Raw genomic sequence first — 17,662 nt, forward strand, 5'->3', positions numbered from 1 at the left:
TAGCTGATTCATTTTACATAAAGACGTGCAATGGTACTCCTTGGCATTATGACCTGCATCGTGATACACTATCCTAGGGTATGCTGTTTCCATTCTGTGATGCAGGGATGGCTGTAATCACTTTAGTGGATTTGCACAGCAGTGGTGGCAGGAAGAAAGTGCTGGCAACTGAGAGTTTAGCTGAATTTGACAGAAATTGACCATTTGATTCAACATTAGCTTTGTTGACTTGACCAAGTCAACTGGGTCATATTCTATATGGTTCGGCCCAGACAGTGATGAGCTACTTGGATGATCAGATCTGGTTTTATATGTAAGACTTTCAGGCATGAATAACACTGGCTTTGTTATTAACCTTTACCTCCAGTTTTTGGTCCTTGGCTTGTGAACCTGTTCTGCAGAGCATGGACGAAATTTTAAAGGTTACTACTAACAAATGTGAATGAAGTGTCTAATAAACTAATGGTAGAACTATCTGCATATTGAGTAAGTTTGACTGCACCACAATGACTTACCATATTATTCACAAAGACAATGAACAGCAATGGCCCCAGCACAGAAACTAGAAGTATTGTAGTACCACCATCAGGTATGAAGGATAAGATGGACCATTTCTACAGCTTCTATACTCTTTATCAGACAGTTTTAAAAACATCTATCTTCACTGAAAATTAATATCTAGATATTGCAATATATGTAGAGGTTTTCAACGTGCAAGTAACAGAACAAAAAACACATAGGGTAAAATAGACTACACGTGCAAAAGTACCTTTGACCACTTGTGACCGGTTGAATTCTACCTTGTACAAAATTATTGTACATTAAAATGTTAGTAATAAATGCTTTCTTTTAAATGTTGTCTAATGTTTTACTTATTTATATTCTCTCTTTATCAAATGCCTCAGTTGCAGTATTGCTTTTATTTTATTATCCTAAATGCATTTTTTACTTGTTATTATCTTTTCCATTGTGGTCCAGTCCATGGCTGTAAAGGGTCCATGGATCAGTTCACTTAACTGTTTAAGAAAATATAAATAAACAAATCAATCAATCAGCCAATCAAACAATCAGTACATAAATTGCAGACCCACTGCTTCAATACATTATAGCTAACCTAAGACAAACCTCTCAAAACCTAAACATGTACTTTGTTTTAAAGAAAAAAAGTAAATATAAATAACTAACTAAAAACAAATTTAAACAACTACACCTGCCATTCACTTATATGTTGAAAAAGTATCTTCAAGCATAATACACACAAGATACACATATACAGCACCACAGAACTACTGGTCACAGAAACCTCCCCCAGAAATGAACTTCATTCAATTTGATATCGGTGTTTCAAGTATCATACACCACACCCCAATATGTCACACACACACACACACACACACACACACACACACACACACACACACACACACACACACACGCACATGCACACACACACACACACACACACACACACACACACACACACACACACACACACACACACACACACACACACACGCGCACACACACACACACACACACACACACACACACACACACACACACACACACACACACACACACACACACACACACACACACACACACACACACACACACACACACACACACACACACACACACACACACACACACACACACACACACACACACACACACACACACACACACACACACACACACACACACACACACACACACACACACACACACACACACACCTTAACATAGGGTCAGATTTTATTACCACATTTCTGAATACAGTTTTACAAATATATCATAAAGCAAAGCTGAACAATGTAAACGCTTGTTTAAAATGCAAACAAGTATTTTGCTCCCTTTAATGTTCTGAGCAATGCAAGGCAGGCAGTAACAATGTAGAACATAAGTCCAATCTGACTATTAAGCTTGAGGAAAAAGGAAGGTGTGGTAAAACACTGTAGAGCTCGGTAGTTTCTGATTTACCTGAGGTTATTAATTCATATGCAATGTTTTCAGCTTCTCTTGAGTAATCCACTGTTAACACTATAAAATGAAATGCCAGGTTTGTTTAATATAATACCTACTCAAAACTTACTAACCATAAACAAGTAGACAATGTTTAAGCTGCTCAGAATACCATTATAGTACTGTACTTCTGGGATTCGTAAATTAGTGCTGGATCTTACAGGCATACATTATCTATCAAAATACATTTTTCCTGGTTTCCTGAGATTCTGTCAGGTAAAATTAAGAATGCTTTATTGCTTTATTTGAATACTTGGCAATGTTTATAGTACGGAAAATAATGTCTACTACAAGCACCTGAGCTACATTGCTCAAAGACCACTGTCAAGAAGCCAAGGACGTGGGATTCTTTTAGCTAACATGGGCTGCCACTCATGCATAAACCCATCTGCATGTCCTGGTGAGGTGCAGCAGCTGTATGGAGAGAATAAGATTGCTGCTACCGCATCTCATCTGAACGCAGTAGCCGGATTCAAGTAAGGTGAGTGATATAGCAGTAGAAAAGGAGAGGGAGGAGGTGGGAGTGTAGGTCAGGAGTTTGTGCAGTGATTAGGAGGAGAATTTAGGTTTAGGAAATGGGAATTTTAGGGTTAGGGAGTGCCACAGGAATTTAGGATTAGGGAGTGAATGGGAACTATAGGTTTAGGGAGTAGGAGGGGAGTTTTGGGTTTAGAAAGCAGGAAGAGAGTGTACGTTTGGGGTGCAGGAGGGAAGGTTTAGGCTTAATGAGAAATCAGGGATTTTAGGTTTGGGGGAAGTGGAATTTTATGTTTAGGGAGCAATGGTAATAGGAGGGAAATGCCACTATTAGGTTTAGGGACCAGTTGGAAGACATAGCGCCTAGCGCTATATAGTTCAGTATAGTTAAGTGGTGGTTGGGCTTAGTAATTAAACAGGATTAGGCTAGTTGGAGTTAGGGCACTTACCATTTAGAGGAAGTAACAACGAGCAAATGTGTCATGAGTTGCTAGCACATGAAAATGTGAACTAGACACATAAAAAATAGAGTTAATTGAAAAATGAGGAGTTCATAAATAACCCTAATAATCAAATGGAAGTTGATCTCCTAAAAACACAAAGAGACCTGTATATGTTAGAGAACAGAATTCTATATTTTTATGAGGCAAGAATGTTAGCCAATTATGCAGAAGAAGCACAAATTCCATCCAGTGCTTTGACCAGAATTATTTCACAACATAAAACCACCTCAAATATAGTCGAAATAAATTACAGGGACAAAAACTATATAAGAAATTAAGAAATTATCAAAGTATTCGAGCAAATATATTCTCAAAGATATGGAGAACAGACATTACAAGCCTCTAGGGAAGAAGGGACTCTTTTTCTTCAAAAATTAAAATTTCCTAAACTAAACTTAGAACAACAAAAAAAATTAACGGAACATATTTCTATTTATGAGATAATCACAACAATTAAACATTTGAAACCACACAAGGCCCCCGGACTGGATGGACTTACTTCAGAGTTTTACAAATCTTTCACTCCCCTTATTGCTAAGATACTATATCATGTGCTGAACTATATAATAAATAATAACATAAATGATATTCACTTTAACGTCTCCAAAACTATTTTCATATTAAAAAAACATGCAGATCCCAAAAACCCAGATAGTTATAGACCCATCTCCCTTTTAAATATGGATACAAAGATCCTAATTTCGATACTCGCAAACAGATTAAAAAACCTAATCAAAGAACCTCTCCAGAACAATCTGGGTTCACACTACATAGACCAGTAAAAACACGCTAACATTGGATGCATTGATATCTTTTGCAAATCAGAAGAACATTAACATTTACGCAATGGTAGTAAATGCCCACAAGGCATTTGATAGGGTTAACCTAGAATTCTTACTTCAAACATTACCTTATTTTGACATACCTAACAACTTTGTACACATACCTAACAACTTTGTACAGACTATTCAAATTCTGTATAGTAATCCCTATACATCTCTTTACATAAATAAAACATGGTCAAATAGAATTTCGATAAAAAATGGAACAAGGCAAGGATGCCCACCATCGCCTTTTCTATTTACCTTATACCTAGAACCACTGTTTTTATATATTAGACAAAATGCTTATCATAATCCCCCCTCAATACATAAATTCAAAATATATATTTTCGCTTTCGCAGATGATTTAAATATATATTTCACTACACCAAACTCCAATATGACCAAAATAATAAACGCAATTGAACAATTTTCCTATATGTCTAATTACAAACTAAACCTTAATAAAACTAATATCTTCCCTTTGAGGGCAAACAGGCTTATTTCATTGATATCACTTTTAGACACCATAAAAATAAAGGATGACATTAAATACCTGGGAATCACTTTTTTTCAAACCAATAAGGAATTCTACCAACATAACATAACTCTTAAATGGCAAAGCATTATACAAGACTGTGCAAGGTGGAACAATCTTAAGCTTCCATTTCTGACCAAAGTCTCAATAATTAAAATGAACATACTACCTAGGCTAACGTATATATTTATGACATCATAAATACCTATACATAATACATTCTTTAAACAAATTCATACCTTCCTAGCAAAATTTATATGGAATCATAAAAAGACCAGAATCTCGTACCAGAAACTAATACTCCCCAAGAACAAAGGGGGTCTGAACCTACCAGATTTTAAAACTTATTACTCTATTATCCACACTAACAGAATACTGAGAATAGCAGAGTATAACCCATCAGCAAAAACTTGGTCACCATCATGGGTGATAATATACTACAGATAAATCAAATCACTAGGCATCAATCCCAAAGTACTTCCCTTTCTGAACAAAAAAGATCTACAAGCACACACAATTATAGACCCTCTAAAACATTCTATAAACATAACACAAAAACTATTTCATTCCTTCAACCTGGGGCAAGTTCTTATAACATTACAACCCCTCCATAAAAATCCTAGTTTGAAAATAAATAACAAGATGCTAGATTTAGATTCCTTTCCCCGATTAAAAGAAAAAAGAATACAAGATATCTACCCACTACTTAATTATACTATCCAAGAAATGAGAACTAATCTGAATCTACCTAAGTCTTACTTCATAATGCTTAGACAAATCAAAGAGATGTGCTCCAGTTACCTCCAAAACCTTACCATATCCAATAGTGACATGAAAAAGTGCACTCTGCTCTGGGAGACTATCCTCATGACAAAGAAACCTATAACAAACTCATACAAAATGACAGGGGAAATCAAATTCCAGAAAGACCTCCTTTTCTCTAACTATTGGAGGAAAATACAACCATCTCTAGATGACCACCAGATACAAAATGCAATTAACCTAACACTGGAAAGCATACCCCTTAAAAACTGTTGTACACACAGCTTATGATAAATAACAATGCATATTTCACACCTGCATTACTACACTTATTCAATCCAACAAAATCACCATACTGTCCACACTGCAAGGATCAGATAGTAGATTTAATGCATATATTTTGGAGTTGCAAATGCATCTATAAACTCTGGAATTAATTGAAAATGCAATTACAAAAAGTGGGATATCAATCATCAACACTTACATGGGAATTTACCATATTACATATTTACCCATCTAACTTCTCAGTAAAACAAGCAGACTCACTTATAACCATATTCTCATTAATGAAACTATATATAACCCTCAAATGGTAGACTCTATGAACATCTCGTGGGAGGGTTTTAAGAAAGTGGCTATTAAAAACCTATTAGCTCACAAAATAGTAATGGATAAAAGAAACAAAAACAGTAAAACTCGAGCAACTTGGGAACAAACCTTCAATATCATACTAGCATAAAACATCATGCACTCTATAGAGTAACGTGTTATAAGGAAACCTAGCAATATACCCACAAACTCACAACAAAATATGGTATTGCAAACATTAATGTATGTGTTGTCTTTATATTGTTTAAACTTGTTTAAGAAAGCATCTATGTATATAGTGTAAATAGGTTTGTTATATGACCTTCATGTTTCCATATTAACTACAATGTATAACTTTCTCTTATGGTCATGTTGTAAATATGAAAATGTTTGTGTCTTTTATAAATGCTAAATGAAAATAAAAATTATTGAAAAAACAAAGAAAAATGAGTTCAATTTACTTGTGAATGCAAATCTAGTGGATTAGCATATAATACATTTGAATTTGAGAAAACAAAAGTCAAATTAATTTTTTCTTTCTTGTTATTTCTTTAACTTTGCATTCTCCTGAAAAATAGAAGACAGATGGTGTTTTTGCTTTTCTTTTTTTGCTGGTTATGTTTTTTCTTCAAATTATATTGTCCTGATGTTTCTGCAGATTGAGACAAAAGTTTCCAAGTCAGATCACAAGATTTTATAACTGTGTTACAACAGCTGATGACTGTGTTACTTGTGAAAATTGCATACATGCTAAAACTGTTACTGAATTAAGATTATAACTAACGTGAAGGTTCCAGAGTATTTGTATATATCGTAAATATGTACTATAGACGTTGCTATTTTAAGAGGGTATGTTTTCTATAATGCATTGTATTTTGAGCCTAGGGCTAGTGTGTTTGAATGACTGAAATGTTAACAGCGTACTGAGCTGTCATTCTGCACAGATAAAAGTTACTTGTTTGACTTATAGTAGTGTGCATCTTATAATTTATGATAGTGCCAGTTATTATTACTGGCTAACCTGAGGTACACATCATGAGAGGCAGAATTAGTTAAGAAGGCAAATGTTAGTTTAAACATGGCAAATGTTGAGTGTGTGTGGTAAAATGCAACATGAATGGCTAGTTTAAAAGAAGCAGTAATTCTGGTCAATGTGAATAAATGCATGAGAATCATAGTAAATGTAAGCTTGAAAAATGCATGAGATGTGTCTATTGTCGTGCTCAGTCTGAGCAAAGTGTGGCATGTAGAAAAGGTGTAAGAGATGTCAACGGCTAGGTAATTTTGTTGCCATTTATAAGACAATGCTGACTGAAGATGCAATTTCTGTAAATAAAGTTGAGAATAATGTACAAAAAGTGTCTTTCCTGGGTTCAGTCAGTACTGTATCTGACAGTGAAGTGGGCTGGCAAGTGAAAATTCGTATTCATATATCTAAAATGAGTTTCAAGAATGATATGGTGATGATGTTACTATGACATGATGTAGTACTTATAGAAGTTTCTCAAAGTGTTTGCAGATGTATAAAGCAAATGCTGAAATTCACAGTCCTGCGATCAAGCCCAAGTGTGTTTTTAGACTTTGAGCCATGTCTGTGTGGAAAGGCACTAGTCTGAGCTTTGAGTTTATGTGCTGGATAGTCTTGTTGTATCTTTCGGCTTTTCCCGATGAGGGGTCGCCACAGCGGAACTCCGGTCCGCTAATGATTGGCAGTAGATCTTTACGTGCCGAGTTGCCAGCTCTGATGCACAACCTTCAACGAAGGTATGCCCATTCACGCATGTCTCCACACAGAAGACTCTCTAGCTGAGAATCGAACAGGACAACGTCAAACTATGAGGTGACAACGCTACCGCAGCACCACCACCGCGGTTATGCAGACTATGTGCTGGATAGTCTGCACTTAATTAATCTGTTTAGAAGAGCTATAGTGTGTGAAATGGGCTTTATTGCAAGAATAAGTGAAGTCAGTGTAGAATAGATGTGTTTGGAGAAGAAGGTCTGCTTAACTATGAACTAATAAAAATTAAATTAAAATCAAATGCCCTTCCATAACCCTTGATCACAGCTAGGAGAATGCCATTTTCTATGGTGTTTAAAGTAGGGGCAGAGCTCAAAAGAGTGCATAGCCTTGGTAAAACAGAAAATGTATCTCAGCTGAGTAAACGGTGTGCTCCAATGGTCCCACTGATAAAACATAATGGCTCAATGTGATGTAGCTGCACAAGAAAGGTTAATTTTACCATCATAAGAGGACAAGACCTAAATTAGTCAATGCTAAAATGTTTTCCACATTAGGTGCTTCCAATAGGTTCTGGCAAATATCCCTATAGGAATCCAGTAAAAATCTGACAATCTTCTTCATTCCAATGGGATGGTTCTGTTTCAAAAGTCGGTCCTTTGATATAATGTCAGTACATGAAATCTTTCAGTGTAACATGACTGATATGCTCAATGGGCAAGATGGTGTTTTGTTATGGATGATACCCTGGCGTTTGGTCCAGATAAAAATACCCACTATTTGAAATTAACAGGAAGCACTACACACTATCAAAAACTCTGGTTTAAAGTTGAACAAAGGCAACTGCTGGCTTGAAAAAAGTGAGTTTCAGTAGCTTGCTTACAACATAAGTGATAGTGGAATCAGATCAGATACATGTAAGGTCCAAGCATTTTCCTACTTACAGAGTATGCCTTGTGTAACTGACTTAATGTAAGCTAAATGCATGATTAACAACTGTGCTACATCCTTTAAATGACTTGTTAAAGAAAGACATACCCTGGTCACAGGGAAGTGCTCATTCACAAGCTGTTAGCAAAGTAAAAGAAATGCTTACAATAGATCCAGTACTAGCATACTATAATTTCACTAAATCAACAAATGCAAATACAGAGACTAGTAGCTATGGCCAAGGTATAGCATTACTCCAAATGAGCAATGTTATGTCCTGTGTCTTATTGCTAACTAATGCTGAGCAAAGATATTTGCAGATAAAAAAAAAATGTTTCTTGTAAGAGTGGTGCCATGTGAGAAATTCTTCAAATAACTAGTAGGGCGGAAGATTTTCTAACTCCAGATTGAGAACAAACCATTGATTTCCCCTGATTAATTCATATGATTTGGACAAAGTACCACCCATATGCTAAAAACTATTGATACTGAGAGGGTTCAATGCCAGAGCAGTAAAAGATCCTGGAAAACATTTAGTTGTTGCAGAAGTGTTATTCAGAAATTGCATATGTGACCAACCATGGTTTCATACTAAAGAAGATGTTGTCACCTCTATGCAAAGCATGATGATTACTAGACCCATAATTACTCAGAGATATGAAAAAAGAAAGCAGGTTACTCGGAATTATTGAGAGTTGCAAACTGTTAGTCATCATGTGTGGAATGGATAGTCAAATCACTGGTCACAAACCAAATACCTCAAGCATAAGTACTACACCAATAAAGTACAACTATCAGAGCATGATGACTAACTGTTGCATTGAGACAGAATCATAACACCCTCATCACAGTGCTATGTCAAATACACAAAGTCATCTAGGTCTCACAAAATGTAGAGAAATAGCCAAAGTGTCAGTTTGGTCTCCAAATATTAACCAGGATGTTGTTAACTTAGTGTCAAAGTGTCAAGTCTGTATTATGCACAAACTGTCTGAAAAGAGAGATAAAGGGAGAAAGCCATTGACTCTAACACCTTATTCCAAAGTCATTGGCAAAAAATAGTGCCTGACTTGTGTTGATGTTAAGGCAAAATCTCACGCATACTTGTGGACTATTAATAGTGTGACATAAAAATAATCAATGTATAAGCTATGAATACCCAACAGTTCATAGCTAGGTTCAAACCTTGCTCTTGTGGTATGGGCTGACAGTTGATTTGGTTACAGTTCATGTGGCATGCGTTCCAATGGTTTGTTGACAACCACAGTTTTACTCATATTATATCATATCCTCACTATACATAATTGAATGGTGAAGCCAATAGAGAAGTTCAAACAGCTGAAAAGATACTGAGACAGCCAGATCATCTCAGAGTTCTTATGTTATGTCAGGTTAATCCATAGATGCTACAGAAGTAAGCCCTTCACAGCTAATGCTTAAAAGACAAACAAGAACTATACATGTCAATGTTAGAGTCAATACCGAAGCCTAAAACTATTCCATACAATATAGTTAACCAAAGTGACCGACAAGCTAAAGCTTCATATTAACAGTTCCATGATAGACAATATTCTACATAACTACTACCCATCCTTCGACAAGGCCACCCTGTCTGACCAAAGTTAGAGGTATAGAAAAAGTAGGATAAAACAGGTGTTGCAGTGCAGAAAAATGAAATGATAGTCCTATATTGTACAAACAGAAGATAGTGAAATGGTTAGATGACATCAGAAGTATATTCATGTAGTTCCTGAGGAGTTTGAGCCTGCTCAGGAGAACCATTTGAATATGTTTTATTTGTTTATTTGTTTGCCTTTTATTACCATGATAGTCCAACTAAGAAACCCCTTTTCAGCAAAGTCTGAAAGAGAAAAGGTCCACATTACATATATTTGCATGAGCAAATTGTAATCACGTACTATATAACACCTAGGATTGTATAAGTTAACAGGCAGTTGCTATGATATATATACTACATAGTATTTACAGTATGTTAAGTTCAGGCACTTCTGTAGAACATATTATATACAGCATGTGAAACTCATGCACATCAATGAAACATTCATCATTATTTTACAGTATATGTATGTACTCAGGCTATAATTGTAGCACACAGACAACAAATGAAACATCTGCATATTTTATCCAAACAGTTAAATTCACTTAGGACATGTATTCAGCAGATTACAACAGTAAAAATGTGAGAATTTTGTGATATTTGCTTGATTTGACTTCATGAGGAGGGGACTTGGTAATGGGTTTGTATAACGGCAGGATTGTTTTATTGATAGGCACGATTTCACTTGGATTGTGAATTATAGATGTGATAAGATTTGGAATAGGGAGAGGTCGTATTAATGAGGTATTACAAGTGGTGGATCATTTTTTGAGGGGTAAATCTTCAAAGAGTTTTTAAATTGTGGATAAGATGAGATATTCCTGATATTTGATGGGAAGGAGTCCCACAGTTTAGCAATGTCTACAGAGTATAAACAGTTATGATTAGAAGTTCTAGGGTGATATTCATAATTCCATGCTTCAAAGATGCATAAAGGAAAAAAAATGAAAAAATGCGAACAAGCACTGTTGATTTCAGAACTTCTCAGCTTTCAAAGGGCAACCCCATTGCACTTTCTCATATCTGAATCAGTGCAAATTAGCATGTAATTAGTGCACTTTTGTGTAGAAAAAAAGTACTTAAGTCTTGAATGCTATGAGGTATTTTTGGCAGGTGGTAGGGATCATGGATCTGAGAGGATCTCTCGAGATTTTCTAAGAGATCTTGCTCTGGCTGTACTTCAGTGCCACTGGACTGCAGCTTATCAAAACGTTTTAAAATCTTTTATTTACTCTGAGGGTGTCCTTATATGGACAGCATGCTGTGACTTTTATAAGGCTGTAAAGGGGAAAAAAGAACAGTTGGAAAAAAGAAGAGATAACAGATAAGGAATACAAGAAAGAAGCACATTAAGAGGATTGAGAAGGGCAGGGTGGGAGAGGATGAGTACATTTCTGTTGGGGAAAACACCCCATTTTCTAATTTTTTTAACAAGGGAATTCGGAGAAGGAAGAAGAGCAGCATGTGTAAGAGCGAGGGTTAAGGAAGAGTTAAGGAATTTTTTTTCACAAAACATAAAACACATACAAGACAGAAAGAAAGACTATGGTGGGAGGAAGGGACAACACATACAGAGAGCAGTCAGAGACATAAGAACAGCTAAGGAAGGCCAAGAGCATAATACAATCCTAGACCACAGGGTATCAAATATTCATCCACCCTGATGGACCTGGATGGGATGGCCCTGATGGTGTGTGTGTGTGTGTGTGTGTGTGTGTGTGTGTGTGTGTGTGTGTGTGTGTGTGTGTGTGTGTGTTTGTGTGTGTGTGTGTGGTGGGGGGGGGGTTGGGTAGGGCTAGGTCCTCTGGTGGCTCAGTGATTGGATCTCACCAAGACAGAGACTTGTATTCTCAGTAGAGGAAGGGTCGGTAAGAGCCCCACACCTCTCATCCACCCTCTTGTCTGCAGCCTTAAGATCCTCAACATCACATTCCTGGGTTGTCAGGCTATCACATGCCAGGATGTCCACAGGGGTAGAGGCACTTCTACCACCCTATGAAGCAGTCTCCATGTAGGCAGGGGAAGGTGAAGAACATTCCTGCACCTGGAATGCTTGTGGCTGAGCTGCTCTGGGCATTCCTGGACCTGCTGAAAACAGACCATAAGAGAGAAAGAAATAAAAAAAGAAAGTTGAAAAGAGAGAGGGGGGGGGGCTATTTCTTCTCAGACTTCATCAAATCCTATAATAGAATGGCGAAACTGACAGAAGATTCATGAATGCTAAATAGCAAATCCTTTATTTCAGTGATACAAAAACAAGACAAGTAACATTTCTATTCCAGGATATGAAATTGTAGGCATCAATTATATATATTGCAATTAACAAAGTAATGAGTAAAATACTGACAAGTAGGGGTAGAAGTTCAGGTCTGTTTTCTTTGGTATTAATGCAGTCACTTTAATATGAGTTAATAACTACACCTTTCTAAGCTGCGGTGGTGCAGCGGTAGCGTTGTCGTCTCACAGCAAGAGGTTCTCCCATTTAATTCTTGGCTGGAGCACCTTCTGTGTGGAGTCTGCATGTCCTCCCCATGGTTGAATGGCTTTCGAAAGACATGCGTGAATGGGCGCTCCTTCGTTGAAGGTTGGGCATTGGGCTGGCACCTCGGCACCGTAAAAATTGACTGCCAATCATTAGCGGACTGGAGTTCCGCTGTGGCAACCTTTAACCAGGAAAAGCCGAAAGAAAAACAACTACACCTTTCTGCAATGAAATGCCATAAACCTTCAGCAAATTACTGTAACAGTAAATACCATGAAGTACAATTTCAGGTTCATGTCTGCATTTACTTCAAAAATGTTCATTATTGACACACTCTATTTTCTTTCAGTTGGCTGAATTGAGCATTTAGTAATACTGTAGCTATGACAGCCTGGCAGCTTGAAGTTTGTTGTTAGGTAATTATTCAATGTAATTTTATTTTTATTTCATGTACATATTGTTATTAACTCCTCTTTTGAGTAAATCCATAGTTAAGAGGTTATGAGACTAACTGTTCAATCCTCCTCTGATATTGGGCTGTGTTAAACTCCACTTCCTCAACAGCTGTGGAGCTATGGAAAAAGGAGAAAAAGTGAGTGGGTTACTGATTCTGAAAGTCTGTACAATGTGCTTTAAAGGACTACAATATTTAATACTTCTGATAAGTTTCCTAATATAGTTTGAGTATGCAAATACCTCCCTGCTTCATTTAGATTTCACGATGTACTGCACTATGTTGTTGTTAGGAAATGCAGCCTGTTACTATGCAAATCCAAAGTGGGCCAAAAAGAAATAGTTATGTTAAAGTTCTGGCTATAACACTGAGAAATAATCTATCTTGCAAAATACAAATGTTATGTTTGCCTTTGGTAAAATGAGGGAATGGTGTGCAAATATCTGAAAATACATTGTTAGAGGCAGTACTGAACATTTGATATATCATACATTTAGAGGCACAAAATACCTGTGCTGGGCATTGGTCACTGGTCTCTTGATCTATCTATTGATGAAAAATTTGCTGCTATGATAACCTCAGCAGATAGTCAATTTCAGGAAGGGCAGAATGTTGCAGGGGTTGTTTTGGTTGTAAGCAACTTCAAGTGCCCAGTCTAAGCTGCAAGGAATTATTTCCATAACTGTACACACCTTCTAATATGTGCATTTAGCATTGCCAATAGTTATTTGATTCTGCAATGATGCCTTCATTATTAATTTTTTATGTCATTGGTCAGGGTTTGCAAAGCTATGGAACCCTATGTAGTTCAATAATGTCCCCCCTATGAGCAATTCTGACTAAAAAAAAACAATAAAAAAATCACCAGGCACACTTAATCCAGCACACATAATATCAATAACAGTACAAAAATACAACAAGGTAGAGTAAATACAAAGTTATTCAGCAAGTAATTCAAATGTATATGCGATACACCAACTCTTACAAATGGTTAGAACACATAAGACCTTTAATCAGTCATATTGGCACAGTTATATAATTTCACTACCTTCTCTAAACTATGAGGAGTTAACAGCGCACATTATATATAAATACGTGTGTGTGTGTGTGTGTGTGTGTGTGTGTGTGTGTGTATGAACCATACATGGGGTTTATGGTCACATATATCGTTATATATTTCCATATGATATAAGAACTTGATTATGTCCTGCAGAACTTTGATCTTCTAACCTGTATGTCTGGTACACACCTGGCCAGGTGGTCCTACTTCTGTCTCTGCAGGTGGCCATTCCTATGACAACACTGCTTTCCTGATTGGATATCCCCTTCATAGTGCTGAAGTGATTCCTCAGATTCTGCCAAATATCTGTTTTCTCCCATGTGCCCCCTGAGGCAGTATTATTCAATTTCTGCAGGTACAACTTCTGCCTAGCCCCTTACACCCTGCTCAGACACACTGTGGGTGCAGAAAGAATTAAGAATGCAGATGCTAAATGCACATGCACCAGCATCACATACTTAAGCTGAGGCTTGCATGGTACTTATATGCATGCATGAGCAGACAGCAGCTCATCTACAGTAGTATGAAGACAGCTATGCCAATGATAGGACTTGTACATATGCACTTCAATGCACTTCATAGACCTAAGCACAGATATGCATCATATGCATAAGAACTTTGTAAATCTGACCAGTCATTCATAAGCCACCATATTGAAAGCTACTAGGCTCTGGGTTTATAGTTAAAGTAGAGTGAGAATTAATTTTAAAGGCTTATAAAGGGCAGAGCTAACATACAAGTATTGAAAAAAAGGCAGTCACCAGTGGATCTCAATGTGACATCTTCAGAATTAGCCTGTTACTTACTGGTAAGGCAGGAAATATTGCAATACTTGTAGCTGCAAGTATCTGGAATGTGTATGCCGTCTTCATTACTTTTAAATGTCTACAGTGGCTTACTGCACAGACTGGTTCCCTGCAATGGATATATTAATGACCACATTGCAGGCAATTTTCCCATAACGGAGGAATGAAATACCAAGAAATGAATAAATAATCGTGTTACAATACCCTTCCAGCAAAGCACTGTGGGCCTACATTTCACTGTGCACAGTCTCACACATACTGCAGGAGATGAATATATAACACTAACCGTAATGCAATGGAAAGTCAAACGCAGAACTCATAATTAATGCCTCACTCTGGTTCTGCTACCTTTTAATTGCTAGAGGAAATGCATGACCCATAATAGATTGTGGCCACATAGATTAGGAAGGTGTAGTACTTTGCAAATATGTACTTTCAGGTTAAAAAATGTTGCAGCAACAGCAGGGAGCAAGGTATAGGAGAGACAGCTTCAGCCTGGAGGAGAATTCCATCCTCATGGATGCAGTGAGAACATATGGAAAACCTTTTTTTTGGAAAAGGAGGACAGAAACAGGTAGAGACATAAGGAATACCTTCTTTCTCTGTAAGGGGCAATGACTTTGATGCAGATGAGTATGCTGCATAAATCATTTGAGGTGGTGTTGATACTTTTACTTTTAGACACCGCAATGTTCACACTCAGGCAGTGCAGAAGATTAGTGTTGGCTGGCTTTGCTAATTTCAGGCTAGGCATGCTTGGCGTGTATGACACCTGTGTACATGACTCTTATATGTTTTCTCATTAAGTACTCCATCAACATCAGGTGCAGTACAAACTCTACAAATAGTGCATCATAAGTACAGACAACATAACTTTCAAAAATACTATGCAAGTGTCACCCATCATGATGTGTTTCCTAACAGAGTCAGTGTGTTACTTCTGTGATGACATTGGGAAAAGCATATGTGACAATAGTATTTTGAGGAATTAGTGCAGTATTCCTGAGATAAAAGCCTGCATCCCCCCAGCTTGTCTCTGAAAGGCCCTATGGCAAGGATAATAAGGGTGGTACATACTTCGGGATCCACAGGTATAGGAAGGCCATACATTCCTCCAGTTCCTTTGCCTATATCTGTTTCTGCTAGGATAGTGAGCACCAGTCCATGCACCAGGTTTTCATGTGACCAAAAGAAGCAAATCAAAGTGGAACAAAGCAAGGCTTGCAGCAAAAACAAGCATCTTTTCACATTGCAAAATGGGTATAAAAGGCACAGATCTACTTGCTATAAATGGAGCACTTGAACATCAAAAAAACAGCTATGAATTTTATAAAGGCAGGAAGAGCACCTTATTTGTGTAACATCAGCACAGGTTTTCCACACATTCCTCATTTACATCTCATTAGTCCTTCATTTTCTTACGTTTTTCTCAAACTCATTTTAACAACTTTGTTTGGTGCAGCTGTTACCTCTGAACTGTGCCTAAGCTACACTTGTTCAAAGCTTGTGCAAGTACTAGTTGTGCTTAAGCACAGTGACTATAAATATCAGCCTTAAATGTTTGAGTGAGTACTAGCCATTGGTTTAACAAGTGCAGTTGTCTGCAGGGCAGGTGTATCAGTTTAACAACTGGTTGGTGTCAGGGCATCAGTCTGGGGTATAGAGGATATCATGACCAGTCTTTATAAGAGAATAGGCTAGTAGGTCAGATAGTTCTAGCCAGTTAAGGTAGTGAAGTGCCACACAGTGACATGTTTGGTTAATGTGGTTACTTGCAAACTTTGCAATTTTATTAAAAATTGTACACATTTACCTAGTTGAGAGGACTATAGATTAGTGAAAATTAATGAGGCATATAGAAGACTACGTTGCACTTTGATGAGCAGTTTGGCTACTTGATAGTACCCATCTTGGGGGGAGGATGAGTTTGCTGTGCAGAGCTAGCCAAGTCATAGTGGAGACCAGATCTCATAGAAGCAAGATCAGTGGGCTGGAGCATGTGGGGTGAGGAGAAGACAAATAATTCTAAAGGCTCAGGGAAGGGACATTCTCAGGCTACTTTTATTGTGTGCCCAGCCTAAGTAATGCTGGGACATCAGCATAATGGGAGGGACTAGAGATTAGCAACAACCCCCACTGCAGAGTTGCAGTATGAGAGCTCCGCACCTATTCCATCCCACTCTGCAGTGCCTAATGTTATAGCCCCTAGAGCCTGCCATAGAGTGAAAGCCTCTACATGCAAGAACACACCACAGAGAGACCATCCCAGTGTGGGTCACTCTAAGAGCCACTAAATTCTTTTGGTTGCAAGGACTTGGAGCAGTGGGAATAGATATGGAGGAAGTTAGAAGTCAGTGGTGGCAGTGGGGATGAAAACAAGGTAAAAAAATAATTTTTCAGAAGATGATGAGTGTATTTCAAGATGTACTTAAATAAAACTTATGTAACAAGAAGAAAAATTATTAACATGTCTTAAGTACCATTGTTTTGCTGTCTTTCTAAGATGCATAAATCATTGCAAAAGCATCCAGTCAGCAGTAAAAGGCTAAAAAAAGAAGATTTTTAATTAATTCCACAGACTTCCTGTAGCTTTCATGTTACGGAGGGGATGAAACTCTGAATTTGAGCCAGGACAAGTGGGATTAAGTAGCAGACTAGGCACTAAGGGTGCCATTTTGGGCAGTCGAATGAATGTCTTAAATGATGGCTCATCCATCCCAAAGGCAGGATGAATTTCTTCCTGGCTATTGCACACAGGAAGAGATTAATACACTTGATCACTCAGACAAAAGGGTGTATATGGGAAGGGGGAGGGGTTGGGCTGATGATCTACAGCAGATAGAATTGCGCACAGTAG

The sequence above is a fragment of the Protopterus annectens genome, chromosome 6.part0 (assembly GCF_019279795.1).
Source record: "Protopterus annectens isolate FY-2018-M chromosome 6.part0, PAN1.0, whole genome shotgun sequence".
Lineage (NCBI taxonomy): Eukaryota > Metazoa > Chordata > Ceratodontiformes > Protopteridae > Protopterus > Protopterus annectens.